The sequence below is a fragment of the Ascaphus truei genome, chromosome 3 (assembly GCF_040206685.1).
Source record: "Ascaphus truei isolate aAscTru1 chromosome 3, aAscTru1.hap1, whole genome shotgun sequence".
Lineage (NCBI taxonomy): Eukaryota > Metazoa > Chordata > Amphibia > Anura > Ascaphidae > Ascaphus > Ascaphus truei.
Genome location: NC_134485.1, coordinates 227,219,893 through 227,237,232, shown reverse-complemented (window position 1 = coordinate 227,237,232; position 17,340 = coordinate 227,219,893). Strand labels below are relative to the sequence as shown.

The 17,340-nt window shown below is 40.1% G+C and overlaps 1 pseudogene; it reads left to right on the top strand.

The window, feature by feature from the left end:
- Positions 1-511: 511 nt before the first annotated feature.
- The window catches only part of LOC142490704 (elongation factor 1-alpha, somatic form-like), a 28,905-nt pseudogene continuing 12,076 nt past the window's right edge, over positions 512-17,340 (top strand).

Here is a 17,340-nt window from a genome sequence, read left to right as displayed (position 1 = left end):
ACGGCTAATAAGCGCTAAAGTTATTAATGGGTTAAGCCACCCTGCACCCATTCATTTGTAGAGTGGCTTCATCATTCACATAAAAAAAAATATATATATATATATATAAACCCTGTCTTCCCATAAGAGAAGGCACAAAAGCAGCAACACTCAGATAAGCAAAAAGACATGTATTAGCAGTGACAAAACAGCACACTATAAACCCAGTTGGCGCCGTCACCTGGGACTAGAGCCAATGAGATCGTTGATTTAGTTCCCACGATCTCATTGGCTCTAGTCCCATGTGATGGCGCCATTTTGGTTTTGTTGACGTCATGTTAAAGGGAAATTAAGCACAGCCATTCTGATTGGCTGGCTTAATTTCCTTTAAATGACGTCATCATTTTTTTTTTCCTTAACCAAAATTACATGCTTTTCATGGACCAATCAGGACCGTGAGAACCATTTGATGCAAAATGTGACGCCATAGGTCTATAAAAGCCTGTGTCGTCTCATTTTCCAGCTAGACGCCATGGGGAGAGGACCTCCCCTCAGAAGAAGATGGACAGTGCGTCGTAGAAGAAGAAGCCAGAAGACCCCGAAGACCCCGTATACGGTAAAGAAGACCCCAAAAAGAAGACCACAGACGGTATGGATTATAAAGACAAGAAAGAAGACACCACATTCGATTACAAAGTTTTTTTAATTTCATGGGTTCCTGGTTCCTGTCTATGGATTTGTTACAGACATAGGGGCCTATGCAGAGAGCAGCGAATTTTCGAAATTCGCCATTTTTTGGAGATAATCGCGCAGAAAACAGCAGAAAATGGAGATTTCCGAAAATCGCGCCAATTTTTCATTTCTATTTGTAAAACTCGCCTCGCGGCTGGCGAGAACCGCAATCTCGCCAGTTTAAAATATATCCGTATGCAGAGAGGCGCGAACGGCATCTAGCGGCTGTTCGCGCCAATAAAATGGCGCGATTGTCTCCGTTTTGCCTCGCCAAAAAAAACTGGCGCTCGCGGCCATTGCAAAGGGAAAAAAAAAGGCGCGAATTTGTTTTTACATGTTTCCGAAGCGCGCATCTCGCCAATTTAAACTCGCCAGACGCATCCATGTTAAACATAGCAGAATTCGCACTTTTCTGCATATGGAGATTAAAACTCTCCAAAAAAGCTCCTTTTTATGAAATTCGCCATTTTTAAAATTCGCTGCTCTCTGCATGAGGCCCATAGCGGTTTCCCCGGAAGTCGGTCATTGGTCATCTAATGGTAAGTAAACTAAAGAAATGTATTTTATTTAAGTTGTAACTGTTTTTTTGTTTTTTTCTAACATGTCAGATTTATTTTTTTAATGTCCATTTAATGCCCATGTATGTATATATATCCCTATGGAGCTATATACATACATGTTTATTAAAGGGCTGTTTTTCAAATGTTAATTGCATTTTTTCATGTCTTGTACAAGTATTTTCCCTGTTTGGTTAAATTTGTGTGTGTGCAATGTTATTTTGAATTATTTATGTCATTTCAGATGATGATGATTGCATGGATTTATGTTGGGACCCTGCCTTTATTTTTTATTGTGGCTTATTTGGTGAAGTTAGATTGTATATGATCGTGTTAGTTAGAAATATAATTTTTTTTGGAATGGTTTTGTTTTTGCATAACAGTATTGAATAGGGTTTTGGGTTTAGATTTGCTTGTAATGTATTTCGGATGGCATAAATTGTGTGTTGGTAATTTATTATTGTCTACTTGCTTTGTTTATATTGAATGTTTACTTTCAATCGTGTATTTGTTTTGGACCATTGATTGCTATTGTGTACATGATGGAAATATAATTTGCATCATGTACACATTATTCAATTGTATGTTTTATTGCAATTTGCTATTTACTGGTTTGGATAGGTGCTTGCAGTATTCTCTTATGCAATGTGTTTTAATTTTCATTTGGCTTTGTTTTTAATTTGGCAGTGAGATCGGATGTTTTAAATTGTACATGGATATCCTTTACCATTTCTTTGTAGATTGCTTAATCATACATATATTTTAAATATATTTTTATATTTATATATTTAAAATATTATATATATGTGAATGATGAAGGCACTCTACAAATGAATGGGTGCAGGGTGGCTTTACCCATGAATAACTTTACCGCTTTTTAACCGTTATTTTTATTAAGGTGTTAAGTAATACCACAATATATTTGCTATATGGTGTGGGTGGGTTATGTATAGTTTATTAATAATTGTTATGTTTAGTGTGGGTGTGTGTATTGTTTTGAATGAGGTATTGGGGGTAGGGGGTATTGTCCTCAAGGGAGGGAGGGTAGGCCTCCCGGTGTGTAGGGATGATGGTGGTTATGCCTCACGGGGCTGGGTAGTGGGGGGGTGTATTTATGTAAAAGTATTTATGTGTTTTTTAATTATTTTTTTGGGGCACAGACTTGATAGTGCAGGCAAGCGGGGACACCTGCGGGGAACACCCGAGGGCCACCGCCAGCCTATAGTGTCATTGCTGTGCATCTCAAAAATGTTAGGGACCTTAAGGGGTTAGTGATGTATTATATATATATATATATATATATATATATATATATATATATATATATATATATATATATATATAGTGGTTAGCGGGGATGGGTGCAGTGTGTAATCGCCCCAACGGTGGGTGTTTATGGCTTGCGGGTGGGTAGCTGGAGGGCTTAACCGCTTCATGACTGTAGCGGTATAAACCACTTAGGTAGCGGTTAGCCGCTAAGGTAATGAAGTGGGCTGTTAATGCATTATTCCTGCTTCGGATGCATGGGGGGAGGCCTTCGGTGCTGATATTACTGGGAATCAGCTCTGGAGCCCCCCGGCATCAATCTGTGGCAGGAAAAGGGCCTGATTTTTTCAATGTCCCGTATCGCCGCTCAGCACCAGCTTTTTGCCAACTTTTGTTGGCGGAGCGATTTGGAGAAAATTTCTCCATTCTAGAGCGGCTATCAGCACCGAGATGCTGATCGGCGCTACTAGAATACAGCGGGTTTTAAAACTGGCGAGATATTGCTTCTCGCCACCCGCGCGGCGAGTTTTATTTTCCGCCAAAAAAAAAGGCAGATTTTGCTCATCTCAAAGCTTTTTGGCATTTACAGAATTGCTGTAGGCATATTTGCCGAAAAACTGGCGAGATAGGGCTTTTCGCCGTTTCCTGCATAGGCCCCTGTATCTCTTGTACATGTAGCTTGAATCTATTTTATATGAAATGCATTTTTCATTAATACTTGCAGCTCAGAGGAAGAAGTTAACAGGCTGCTTAAGAGTACTGTATTATTTTTAACTTTATGATATTTTAAAACTACAATTCATTGCAAGCATGTTTTACAAGTCCTGGTCTCAAACTGTACTAAATAGTTTCCATCTAATACATGCTATAGTATTTCTTCCTCTAAATACATCTAGAAAATGAACAACAATAGTTTCATATGTGGATGTATTTTTTTTTTACTGTACTTCATGTAACTGAATATATAATAAAAGAAGTCCAATATGAATGTCAGAAAGTCTGTCCTCATAAACAAAGCATTAGAAATGCACCAGCGCACAATACAACTCTGAAAAAGAAAAGACATTAAATTTTATCTCAAACTTTCTGACAAATTCCAGTTACTGTTCTGAAAGGAAATATCAAGACTTGAGAACAAAACACGCTGATTTATTTATGACAAGACATTAAAGTTGAATGATGCCCTTCAACAAGTAAGATTGTTCACCACATGACAAAAAGTTAATCTCTGAATTCTCAAGTGAATTCTTGTATTACAGTTGTATATATTAATAAAGGTCTAGTACTTGAGTATCACTTACAAAAAGCTTCAATTTTAGTGGCCAAACCATGAAGTTCTAATAGCCTATTTTACCACCTTACACTTATTCACGTATTCTCCTAATGATAGAGTCTGGCAGTCTTAATAATATGTTTGCAATTATATATTGGTGGGGCTTTACCTAAAACAAAAAGAAGCAAGCACAGAGATTTGATAATGTTACTTTTAAAAAAGTGGTTATTGTTCTTCTTTACTGGGTCTGCTGTGAGTTCTTAGGAGTCCATCACCAAACATCTAACAAGTCACAAAGGTAAATGAAAAGGCTCACATCAGCATAGTTGTAATTGGACTCGTAGACTCTGGCAAGTCTACAACCACCGGACATCTTATCTACAAATGTGGCAGTATCAATAAGAGAACTGTTGACAATTTTGACAAGGAAGCTGCTTAAAAGGGAAAGGGCTCCATTAAGTGTGCCTGGGTTGTGGACAAATTGAAGGCTGTACGTGAACATTGTATTATGATTAACATCATCCTGTGGAAATTTGAGACCAGCAAATACTATGTTATGATCATTGATGTCCTTACCCACTTAATTATGAACATGAGAACCGGTACTTCTAAGGCTGACTGTGCAGCCATGTCCTTTACTGCTGGGGTTTGTTAATCAAAGCTGTTGTTTCAAAGAATGGACAAACTCATGAGCAAATTCTCCTAGCCTACACTCTGTGTGTGAAACAACTGATTGTTGAACAAAGGAACATAGGGCACAACGGGTTTAGCAAATCAAACTCATTTATTGAGCCAACACGACGTTTCGACCATAATGGTCTTTATCAAGTGACATGCCATTGTCACTTGATAAAGACCATTATGGTCGAAACGTCGTATGTTCCTTTGTTCATCTGTTCAGGACTGATTGCAGGTTTTCGTGCAAACACTGGAGCACCGGTAACTGTATCATTATTTTTCTTTTTGAGGTGTGCTGCATTTCTCTTATATTGTCTAAACAACTGATTGTTGACATTAACAAGATTGATTCAATTGAGCACCTTACAGCCAGAAGAGATATGAGGAAAATGTTAAGGAAGCCAGAACTTACATCATGAAGATTGGTTACAACCTTGAAACACTTGATTTGTGCCAATTTATGACTAGAATAATTGACAACATGTTTGAGCTCAGCTCCAGTATGCCTTGGTTCAAGGAATGGAAGATCTCCCATAAAGATGGTAACGGCAGTGGAACTACTCTGCTGGAAGACCTTGATTGCATTCCTCCACCAAGTTGCCCCACTGACAAGGCTCTCCGTCTTAATCTGCAGGATGCCAACAACCTCCTGTGGTGCTGAGGCAAGGGCGTGGATTGGAAACAGGAATCTTCTCTTAAACGAATACCTCAGGAGAAAAGACAAAACATGCAGATAGCCTGCAATAGTGCATTACCCAGGGACAACTAGAATCATGAATAAAAAGAGCAATTTATTACACAATGTTAAAAATAAACAATAAAAATTACAAAGTATTACACTAAAACTTTGATGTGCCTCTGCACTAGACCAATTGATCTTTGAACTTGCTCCGCCTCGGTAAAAACTGGAATCCTACTCACCAGAAGTGAATAGGACATGTGCATTGGTTTTAGGGTCTTTTCCGCCGGATCAACCGGTCGCCATGGGGTGAAATACGCCAGCTGTGTGTGGAGGATCAACTTCTATGTTCCGCGTAGAATTGCTGCCGGAGAACGCTCGATCAACTCTTCCGCTGATGTCACCACTGAATATCCACTGCTACGGTGTCCCTGCGGTGCCAAAAAACCTCCTACGCGTTTCGAAACTCCAAATAGTGGGTTTCTTCGTCAGGGATAAATGCTCCATTCATCTCTGCTTCTATATATACCCCAGTTCGTTCAATTATGACATTAGTCAATTGAGTAATGGTCGGATAGACATAGGGCCTCATGCAGTAAGCGTTGATAAGGGATTTATCGGCATTTTATAGGCAAAATTGGGTTTGAGATTCAGTAAGCGCCGATAAGTGCTTGATTTCGCCAGGTTTCGGAGCCGATTATTTTGTTATGGCCAGTCGGCTGCCGATAAGCCTGTTTTCGCCACTGATCGCCACTTTTTTAAATCGGCTGGATTCAACAAAAAAAAACAGCTTATCGGGCCTGATCGGCACTACGAAATTGAGATGTTATGGCCAATTTCTCCCGCCAACTAAAGTTGGCAGTTTGGAGGGGAGAACGATCGCTAAGGCTGCCGGAACGGCACTTAGAAAAAAAAAATCTTCTGTACATCAATGGAGTCAATGGAGCGGGGACGTATAACAGTATAGTACTGTTTACGTTTCATTGCTCACAATACAAACGTCATTTGCATTACAGTGTGGGGGCATTCCCTGCATTGTGTCACAGCTGACGTGTATTATTTGCATAACATTATACTTTTACATGTTTGCAGCATTTGCGGGTCACATTACTCATCATGTGATGATGTGCCAAGGGAAAATACTATACTCAACTCTTAAAGGAGAACCTCACATCATATCACACATTTTACTGAACTGAGCGACAATTATTTACATGATGTTACACATGTCACACATGTCACACATACACCGTATATTCATCTTCCTTTACATTACACAATGCTTGTAATGTGTCACGCATCTTTAAACGTTCATGTACATCTGTCTTCTCATGTTTACATATAGTTTTGGGTCCTCCCTATTTTCATGACGTCACTTATTGGACGCTCAATCACATTGCATGTTTACATTGTAACCGTAGCATTACAAGCACTTCAACCTAACTTATACACACATGTACAGTAATTCAGCATTGGGACACCTTGTAAACTCATTTTATAGCAACTATCCTCATTACACAAATGCATGCATATGCACACGACTATTCATTGTTGTCAACATGTCACAATAACATGCCTAATTACACATGTTACACAAAACTTTTCCCACGTCAATCTCAGCCTTTTTGCCTAATTACATGACTGACTGTTGCGTTCACAAGTGTTAAATGCATTGCACATGCAACTATTTATTTGCAAGCATTGTTTCTACAAAGGTTCACGTCACATCATTGCCAAATATCATCATTCCCTGCAGAATACACACAACAAATACTTATAACAAGAACTGCACACAGCTTGCCACAGAAGTACTTTATTATGTTAATGTAACACCTTGCATTTTACTATGTCACCTGACATCATCACATACCTATTTAAAGGACGCCCATTACCTGATCATTCACAGCTACTCATTTCAAAATGTTGAGATTGTTTAGGAGACGGAGGAACATTCTTTTCTATGACATGCTTGATGATGAAGAGAATCATATAGGGCAAGGGAGGGACACACCGAGGGACAGTGACAGGGACAGTCACGCGGATACGACAGGGAGAGGGACAGGCCGAGGGACAGGAGATCAGAGGAGAAGACAGAGGAGACAAGTTGTGCCTCGTCCGCGTCTGTACAGGGAGAGAACCCTGTTAGATGGGATGAGTGAGGAGGAGATTGTAAGTCGCTATCGTTTGAGTTCAGCAGCAATCTTAGCTCTTTATCAGGAGCTAAGGGGATATTTAGATTTTTTCACAGCCAGAGGTCGTGCAGTCCCTGGGCTTGTTAAAATGCTGTGCTCATTACATTATCTTGCTTCCGCGTCATACCAGACAACTGTGGGCATAGTGGGCGGGGTCTCGCAATCTACATTCTCGCGGGCCTTGACCCAGTTTCTCTATGCACTCAATAGACGCGCTAGGAATTATATTCATTTTCCTACAGAGGCGACAGAGTGGCTGGAAGTCAGGACTGGCTTTTATAATATAGCAGGGATACCATGTGTGCTGGGTGCAATCGATTGCACACATGTTGCTTTGATTGCACCTAGTCAGAGTGAGCATGTGTACCGCAATCGGAAGCACTACCATTCACTCAATGTACAGGTGGTATGTGATGCCACGATGAGGATAATGCATGTGGTTCCCAAATTCCCTGGTTCCAGTCACGATTCCTCTATCCTGAGGAACTCTTCAGTCTTCCATGCGTTCGAAGAGGGACATTTTGAACATGGTTGGCTGCTGGGTGAGTACACATTTACATGTTCTAACACAAAACACTTTTTTATTTAGGAATGTTGGCATTGTACAATTTGATCACTAATGTCAGCTTATGTGTGCTACATTCATTATAGGTGACTCAGGATACGGAATTAGGCCGTGGCTCTTGACTCCGGTGCTAAACCCTCAAACTGAAGCAGAGGACAGGTACAATGCAGCCCATATATCTACAAGATCTGTTATAGAGAGGACATTTGGCCTACTCAAGACCAGATTTAGGTGTCTGGACAGAACTGGTGGGGCTCTTCTATACAAGCCTCAAAAAGTGTCTGATATTATCCTTGCCTGATGATTTTGCACAATGTTGCACTCAGGCACAATGTACAGTTAGACCTAGCTGAGCCTTTGGTAGACGAGCATCCCACCCATGTAGCTGCTGAAAATGAACAAACAGCCAGTGGTGGCCAGACACGCCAGAATCTCATCAATTCATTTTTTTCTTGTAAGTAAAAACATATATGTTCCAAGTTATACTTTTATACTTACATTATGTTATCTTAACAATAATGTTTTTTTATATACCCTTCTGGTAGGACACAGATGAATATGGGTTGCACACCTTTCTTCTCTCTGCTGTGTGCACAAAGGGATGTGGCACCGGTATGTTATTGTTGCACAGGTTATATAATCCCTCTTCAATTTTACTTTAGTTGTGTGTATTTGAATACAACTGGGGTAACAAAGCACTAATATTTTAGCATTGTGTTGTTCCTTATGCTAACACAATACACATATTATGCCCATACTCATTCATGCTTCTAGTATGCTTACATACAATGTTATTGGTGCAGTGTAACATGTACATCCATATGATGTGTACACCAGCCTGATTTACATTTTGAATGTCATGAAATATACATGGTGTTGCACATTTAACACCAAATACACACTTTGCTGTGTTGTTTACGGTACTGAAAATGGCATGTCAATGTTTGCAATTTATATATTGTTCCTTTGCATTATAGGTATATCTCCAGTATGACTGATCATGGTATGTATATTTGCTGACATCTCTCATAAGATGTGCCTACCTCAATCTTCCTATAATTATTTGAAGTAAAAACCCTACATATTGGTTTTAACACAAATGTAACATACATGTACTTTCTGTATCATGTATATGCATTTAGCTACTCTTGAGCTTTCATGTGCATTGTATTAGAAAATGATTACTCACATTTCATCACATTTTATGTATGTTTCCTTATAAATTCCATTAATGTAATATAGAGGTGTTTGGAGAAAAGGGGATAACTGTACTTATGTGTTTACTTACGGGAGATCATTCATCACGGATGAAATTGACTGATCATAAAACTCCATGCATGAATGCCTGCAATCACAACAATGCGTACTACATCTTATATTTAGCAATGTTGGTGTTTTGTAATGCTAGGAATTAATAGTCAACATTAATTTAAATTTGTGACATGTGTATGTATAAGTCACACGTGTGTGGATGTGTCCTACATGTACCAAGTGTTAAACTGTTAACAGAGAAGACAAATTTGTCGCTAATGTTACTGTCATTTAGCATTTATAATTTACCAATATGACAATGTTGGTAATATTTATGGAATATAAATCACGTCACTTCATCATTATCATGATGTTAATTATCAAGTATTCTCACAATTGTAACGTCAATCACGTGCACATTAGCATAGACACACTTTGTAACACAACTGTTTGTGTCTGTATCAATTTGTGTAGGATCCATGTATAACACCGACAAATGATAACACCAGCTTTATTATGGTAGCTTATATCATCATATTGACTATACTATGTATTTTTAGAACGTTTAATAAACACAGTAAACTATAGTTAGTTAGGTTAATGAAATATACACAGAAACGTACTTCATTACATGATGTTGATGTCATAATCAGAACATCATGCATTGTAGGGGACCACAACATCTGGCCAATAACATTATTTGCTACTGTCCCAAACCATTTTATCAACATACCCATGTAACAAGAGATTTTTAACAAGAAATGGCTAGTTGGTTGTAAGTGTCCTTTACATTGGGAGAAGGAGTGGCTCAGTGAGTAAAGACACACACTGGCACTGAGATTTTGAAGCAGGGGAGTCTGGTTCAATTCCCGGTGTCGGCTCCTTGTGACCTTGGGCAAGTCACTTTATCTCCCTGTGCCTCAGGCGGCAAAAAATAAATTGTAAGTTCCACGGGCCAGGGACCTCAGCCTGAAAAATGTGTCTGTAAAGCGCTGTGTACAACTAGCAGCGCTATACATGAACATGCTCATATTATAATTATTATTATTATTGTTACATAGTTTCGACAGTCATACGTTCCATTACACAATAGAATTCACAAATGTGTTAGCAGAGTGGGAATGGTTGTTATATATAAAACACACCATGCCATAAAATGATAGTAGTCATTAAAGAACACTCAATAAAAATTCATGAGGCACTATTTTGCAACATCATTATGTTAATTAAGTGCTTATGCAATATAGGCATAAGGGTATCACATTTTTAATTGTTTGTTAATAAGCGCTGCAAGCAATATAAAATTAGTTCCATATGTAGTATAGTAGTCGGTGGCTCCTCATCACAATCATCTCATATAAAGGTAGACTCTTCTGAAATCATACATTGATCCGATTGTATCTTCCCCGACATCTCTGAAATACAGCAAACACATGATGGTCAAATATGGCACCTTACTATATATGTATCCGTGACAACGCATTACACAGCTCTATATGATTGTGTACATACACACGTCACTCACTTATATGTTAGAAGTACAAGTGTACATCAGTATGTAATGTTTCTTTAAATTTGTAGCAGGCATAACTATGTATATGATGTGAACGTTGCCTGTATACTGAAAAATGTGCGCGCACATCTTAGTGTGCGTACGCACTTCACGCTTGTCTGCACTAACTGTTAGCGCATGCGCAAAACAAAGCGTACGTTGTGCGTTCAATACATCTTGAAAATACCATTAAACATAAAATCTTTATTTCAAATACAATGAATACGAAACTACATTCGTTCTAAACGAGAACATCTGTATTCTTTTTAAACAGACGTGTTTGGACAGAAAGGACGGCCGATAACACAATGCGCAAATGCAATACGTGTGACGTCATGTTAAACCAGCGTGAAACGCACGCTAACACTCCTCCCACTCAATTAACATTCGGCTAACGCCCAGTTGACGCCTACAAACACTGAGCCGCACACATGACACACTGCAGTTACCGTTACTATAACAAAACATGACAGCCAATAGGCTTTGAGGCGCGCACGTCGCTTGGGGGCGGGACTTGTATTGTATTGTATTGTATTGTATGTCTTTATTTATATAGCACCATTAATGTACATAGCGCTTCACAGCAGTAATACATGTGGTAATCCAATAAATAACAGATAATATAAATAACAGATCATGGGAATAAGTGCTTTAGACATTAAGGAAGAGGAGTCCCTGCTCCGAGGAGCTTACAGTCTAATTGGTAGGTAGGGAGAATGTACAGAGACAGTAGGAGGGAGTTCTGGTAAGTGCATCTGCAGGGGGCCAAGCTTTATGTGCCATGTGTTCAGAATTGCCACAGTCCTATTCATATGCTTCTTTAAGCAAGTGTGTCTTAAGGTGGGTCTTAAAGGTGGATAGAGAGGGTGCTAGTCGGGTACTGAGGGGAAGGGCATTCCAGAGGTGAGGGGCAGTCAATGAAAAAGGTTTAAGGCGGGAGAGGGCTTTAGATACAAAGGGGGTAGAAAGAAGACATCCTTGAGAAGAACGCAAGAGTCTGGATGGTGCATAACGAGAAATTAGGGCTGAGATGTAAGGAGGGGCAGAAGAGTGTAAAGCTTTAAAAGTGAGGAGAAGAATGGAGTGTGAGATGCGGGATTTGATCGGAAGCCAGGAGAGGGATTTCATGAGGGGAGATGCTGAGACAGATCTAGGAAAGAGTAGAGTGATTCTGGCAGCAGCGTTTAGGATAGATTGTAGGGGAGACAGGTGAGAGGCAGGAAGGCCGGACAGCAGGAGGTTACAGTAATCAAGACGGGAGAGAATGAGGGCCTGAGTCAGAGTTTTAGCAGTCGAGCAACAGAGGAAAGGGCGTATCTTTGTTATATTGCGGAGGAAAAAGCGACAGGTTTTAGAAATGAGGTAGTAGGGCCAGGTTTGGGAGGAAGTATGAGGAGCTCTGTTTTAGCCATGTTGAGTTTAAGGCGGCGGAGGGCCATCCAGGATGATATAGCAGAGAGACATTCAGAAACTTTGGTTTGTACAGTAGGTGTAAGGTCGGGTGTTGAGAAATATATTTGTGTGTCGTCAGCATAGAGGTGATAATTAAACCCAAAAGATGTTATTAGGTCACCTAGAGAGAGTGTATACAGAGAAAAGAGAAGAGGTCCCAGGACAGAGCCCTGGGGTACCCCCACAGAGAGATCAATAGAGGAGGAGGAGGTATTAGCAGAAGAGACACTGAAAGTACGATGGGAGAGGTAGGATGAGATCCAGGATAGAGCTTTGTTCCGAATGCCAAGAGTATGGAGAATGTGAAGGAGAAGAGGGTGGTCCACGGTGTCAAATGCTGCAGAGAGGTCGAGTAATATGAGCAGAGTGTAATGACCTCTGTCTTTGGCAGCATGGAGGTCGTCAGTTATTTTAATGAGGGCTGTTTCCGTGGAGTGAGCAGTACGGAAGCCAGATTGTAGAGGGTCTAGGAGAGAATAGGTGTTGAGAAAATGGAGCAAGCGAGCGAATACAAGACGTTCAAGGAGTTTAGAGGCAAAAGGCAGGAGGGAGACAGGCCGATAGTTAGAAAGACAGGTAGGGTCAAGCTTGCTGTTTTTGAGTAATGGTATGACTGTTTGCATGTTTGAAGGAGGATGGAAAGGTTCCAGAGCAGAGGGAGGAGTTAAAAATGTGCGTGAGCGTAGGGACTATAGTAGGAGCAAGAGGTTTTAGGAGATGGGAGGGAATGGGGTCAAGAGGGCAAGTGGTAGAGGGAGAAGAGGCGATCAACAGCGACACATCCTCCTCTGAGACAGTGGAAAAAGAGTCAAGGAAGGCAGGAGGAGAGTTAGGAAGAGGTGTAGGATGGGAGGAAGAAACAGAGGGGATGTTCTGACGTATGGATTCCACCTTTTCCTTAAAATAGTCAGCAAAGTCCTGAGCGGAGATGGAGGAAGGAGAGGCAGCGGAGGGTGGTTTGAGTAGAGTATCAAAGACAGAGAACAGTCGGCGTGGGTTAGACTTGTGCATGTTGATTAGTGAAGAAAAGTAGGCTTGTTTAGCTTGCGAGAGGGCAGAGTTGAAACAGGATAGCATAAATTTGTAGTGAAGGAAGTCTGCGAGAGTATGAGATTTCCTCCAGAGGCGTTCAGAGGAACGAGTGGAGGAACGCAGCATGCGCGTGTGGGAATTTAGCCAGGGTCTAGGGTTAAAAGGGCGAGTGCGGCAGAGAGAAAGCGGGGCATGTAGATCAAGAGAGGAGGACAAGGCAGAGTTGTAGTTCCTGACCAGTTTGTCAGGGTCTGTAGCAGATCTGAGAGAGGAGAGGGAGGAGTGTAACGTGGACTCAAAGTCAGGTAAGTGAATAGAGCGCAGGTTTCTGCAGAACCGGGGTGTAGATGGAGGTGGAGAAGTTGAGAAGCGAGATAGAGAGAATGAGATGAGGTGATGGTCAGAGAGAGGAAAAGGGGAAATGGAGAAATCAGAGAGAGAGAAATTTTTAGTGAAAACCAGGTCTAAGTAGTGGCCATCCTTGTGGGTGCTGGCTGCAGTCCACTGTTGAAGGCCAAAAGAAGAGGTTAGAGAAAGAAAGCGGGAAGCCCAAGGGAGAGAGGGGTCATCAATGTGGCAATTGAAGTCCCCAAGGAGAAGAACAGGGGAGTCTGAAGAGAGAAAGAAAGAGAGCCAGGATTCAAAGTGAGAGAGAAAGGCAGAAGGGGGATGAGTAGAGGTAGGTGGGCGATACATGACCGCCACATGAACAGGGAGAGGAGAGAAGATCTGGACAGTGTGAACCTCAAAGGAGGGAAAGGCAAGAGAGGGGGGAATAGGAATAGTTCGGTAACGGCAGAGAGATGAGAGCAGGAGCCCCACACCTCCACCCCTGCCATCAAGGCGCGGAGTGTGGGAGAAGGAAAGGCCACCATAAGAGAGGGCAGCTTCCAGAGCAGAGTCAGACTGAGTGAGCCAGGTCTCAGTTATAGCAAAGTGAAGCAGGGAGTGAGAGAGAAAGAAGTCATGCACAGAGAGGAACTTGTTAGAGAGGGAGCGAGCATTCCAAAGGGCACAGGAGAAAGGGAGAGAGGAGGGAGGGTGGCAGGGGATGGGTATGAGGTTGGAGGGGTTAACACCAGAAGGAGTAGAAGTTGTATGTGGGAGGCGAGGACGAGAGCAAGTAGAAATAAGGCAGGGACCAGGATTGGGAGAGATATCCCCAGAAGCAAGGAGGAGAAGCATGGATAGAAAGAGGATGTGTGAGGATGATTTGTAGGGGTGTGTTTTAGTGCAGGAGGTATAGCTGTGTGGTGACAGAGGACACAGGTAAGAAAGGAGTTCATGTGAACTGAGAAGTGGGGAAGAAAGGAGAGATGGAGATATATGAATAGAGTTAGAGACATGATGAGGCTGGTGGAAGGAAGTGCATAATTTGAAAATAAGTGCGGTTGCAGCAAATATAAAAAATAAAGGCGGCATCACAGCAATAGTTAAGTGTTGAGATGTGCAGTCTTAGATAGATGATATCCTCTTTTCCAACGTAGATCAAAAGCAGGAATCAGAAGCAGTAGGTGATGTCCACTTTTCCACTTCTTTTTGAACTTCCTTTTTAAACTTCATAAATACTTGAAACATATATACTTAAAAGCATATCTGCTTAAAAGCATGGCTGCTAGCAGCAATGGCTGTTAGGAGTTTACTTATATACTTTTAGAAAGTCACCTGGTTGGCACAACAAACTTAATTAGCACATGTGAGGGTAGTTAAAGCAAATGGTTTTTCTAAGGTGGGTGTTGCCTTGCCTTGCCTTGCACAAGTGTGAAAGCTGAATTAAATTAAGACAGTAGGGGGATGATTTACAGACAGACAATTGGAATATGTTTTTACCTAAATAGAACTAAATACACAGCATGGGAGGATATCAGGATAGACAGACAATTGGAATATGTTTTTACCTAAATAGAACTAAATACACAGCATGGGAGGATATCAGGATAGACAGACAATTGGAATATGTTTTTACCTAAATAGAACTAAATACACAGCATGGGAGGATATCAGGATAGACAGACAATTGGAATATGTTTTTACCTAAATAGAACTAAATACACAGCATGGGAGGATATCAGGATAGACAGACAATTGGAATATGTTTTTACCTAAATAGAACTAAATACACAGCATGGGAGGATATCAGGATAGACAGACAATTGGAATATGTTTTTACCTGAGGAAAGAGAAGAGATGAGTGAGTGATTCAATAGTCTTCCTTCCTTTTTAAACTTCATAAATACTTGAAACATATATACTTAAAAGCATATCTGCTTAAAAGCAGATTACATCCGTAATCCTTTTTAAGGACGCCTTGGGCCATGACAAGGGTCCCACGTCATACGTGGGGGACCCGCTTTTAAATGTTGCATGATAACAAAACAGGTATGTGTTAGAGTTATGTTAAAATGTTGCTAATATGGTTAAAGGGATAGGAAAGTACGTATATTTATTCCATCAGCAATGTGTACTACTCTTTCAGGTTATACTATATTGTATTCGGCAACAATTTCTTTGTGATCGCTACATGTTATGCAGTCTGCAATGTTACGCTGTATCCACGCATTGAAAGGGAAAATGGTGGTTAAAAAAAAAAAAAAAAAAAAAATTTAAACGCACAGTCAACGCATAACGGTTGTTATATTTACCATTCTTCTAGAATTAACTCTTCGTCTGGCTGCAACTGCTCGCTCCAGAAATGCAAGGCATTTTCATCCACGCTTGACCCACCCGCTGAATCCAGTATGACACACATCTCCTCCATGAAGCGCTCATAGGAATCGCCACTGCTTTCTTCAAACAATTGGTCGGGAGGTAGGTTCATTTCTTCGGGTTCCCATTCCAATGCATTTTCAGCTGAAAGGCTTGGTACATAATCATAGTACTTTTGTTGTTGTACAATGTGGGTTTCAGGAATGGAGGGTGCAGATATTGCAGCAGGTATCGATTCACACGGAACAGTAGTAGCGGATCCATTGCTATTGGCATTAGGAATAAATATGCCTTTCACAACAATATATGTGCCCTCTTTCAGGGTAAAATGCTTTTCCTTTGCAATCTTCCAGAAACCATAGGTGTGTTCTAGCTTATCCTGCACACGTTCAAAAAAGTCATTAGTTGATAAAGTGAATCTTATTGAGGAATTAAAATTCCGCGCATGCCTACGGTCTTGGTAATAAGGATATTTAGCTCGAATCAAATCATAGATTTGGCGTGTGCTTGCTTTGTGTCCGCGACTGTTCAAAATTGCTTCTGAAACCATGTACTTATAACCTAAGAGGGGATTCATATGGTTAACGAATTCATCAGCCATGTCAGAGTAGCACAAAAGATGTGTGCAGTTCTGTGTTCTTTGCTCATCAAAATGATTCTGCTCAATGGCTAACAAATTCCTGTATTTCGTTTTCAAGGTCAACAAAAGTAACTACTTTTACTCCTTATTTCAAACGCCAATTGGATGTGTCCTTTTAATTGGTTTAACTTTAGTGGTTAGTGATAGGCGAATGTGGGAAAAACATGTATCATTTTTTTATCTCGTTTGTGAAAACATTCCTACACTTTTATTTCAGTAACATTGAGTTTTCTAGAAAAATAACAAAGAGCACTGTGTGAAAATAGTGCTTAGACAGCCATATCAGTAAATACACACACCTGCAAAATGAAATGTTTTTTTCCCACATACATTTCTGTGTGTATTTGAAAGTCTGGTTAACTACCTGTCTGCATGAGTTTAAATACGTGTGTATCTATATATATATAAATATATCTCTCTCATAAAAATATATATATATATATATATATATATATATATATATATAAAGTGTATATTGTACTATATGTATAGTGTGTGTGTGTGTGTGTGTGTATATATATATATATATATATATATATATATATATATATATATATATATATATATGTATATATGTATATATATATGTATATATATATATATATATATATATATAAAAAAAAAAATTATATTGCAGGAGTACACACAACATATTGATGGCAGTAAGTAGGCCTTGTATGAAACCTATTTAAATGGTGATAAACATGAGTGAATTAAGTAATAAACATTTGTTTGCACCCAATAATGTTAGAGGCTCACACTTAGTATAGTTGTCAAACATTAGGC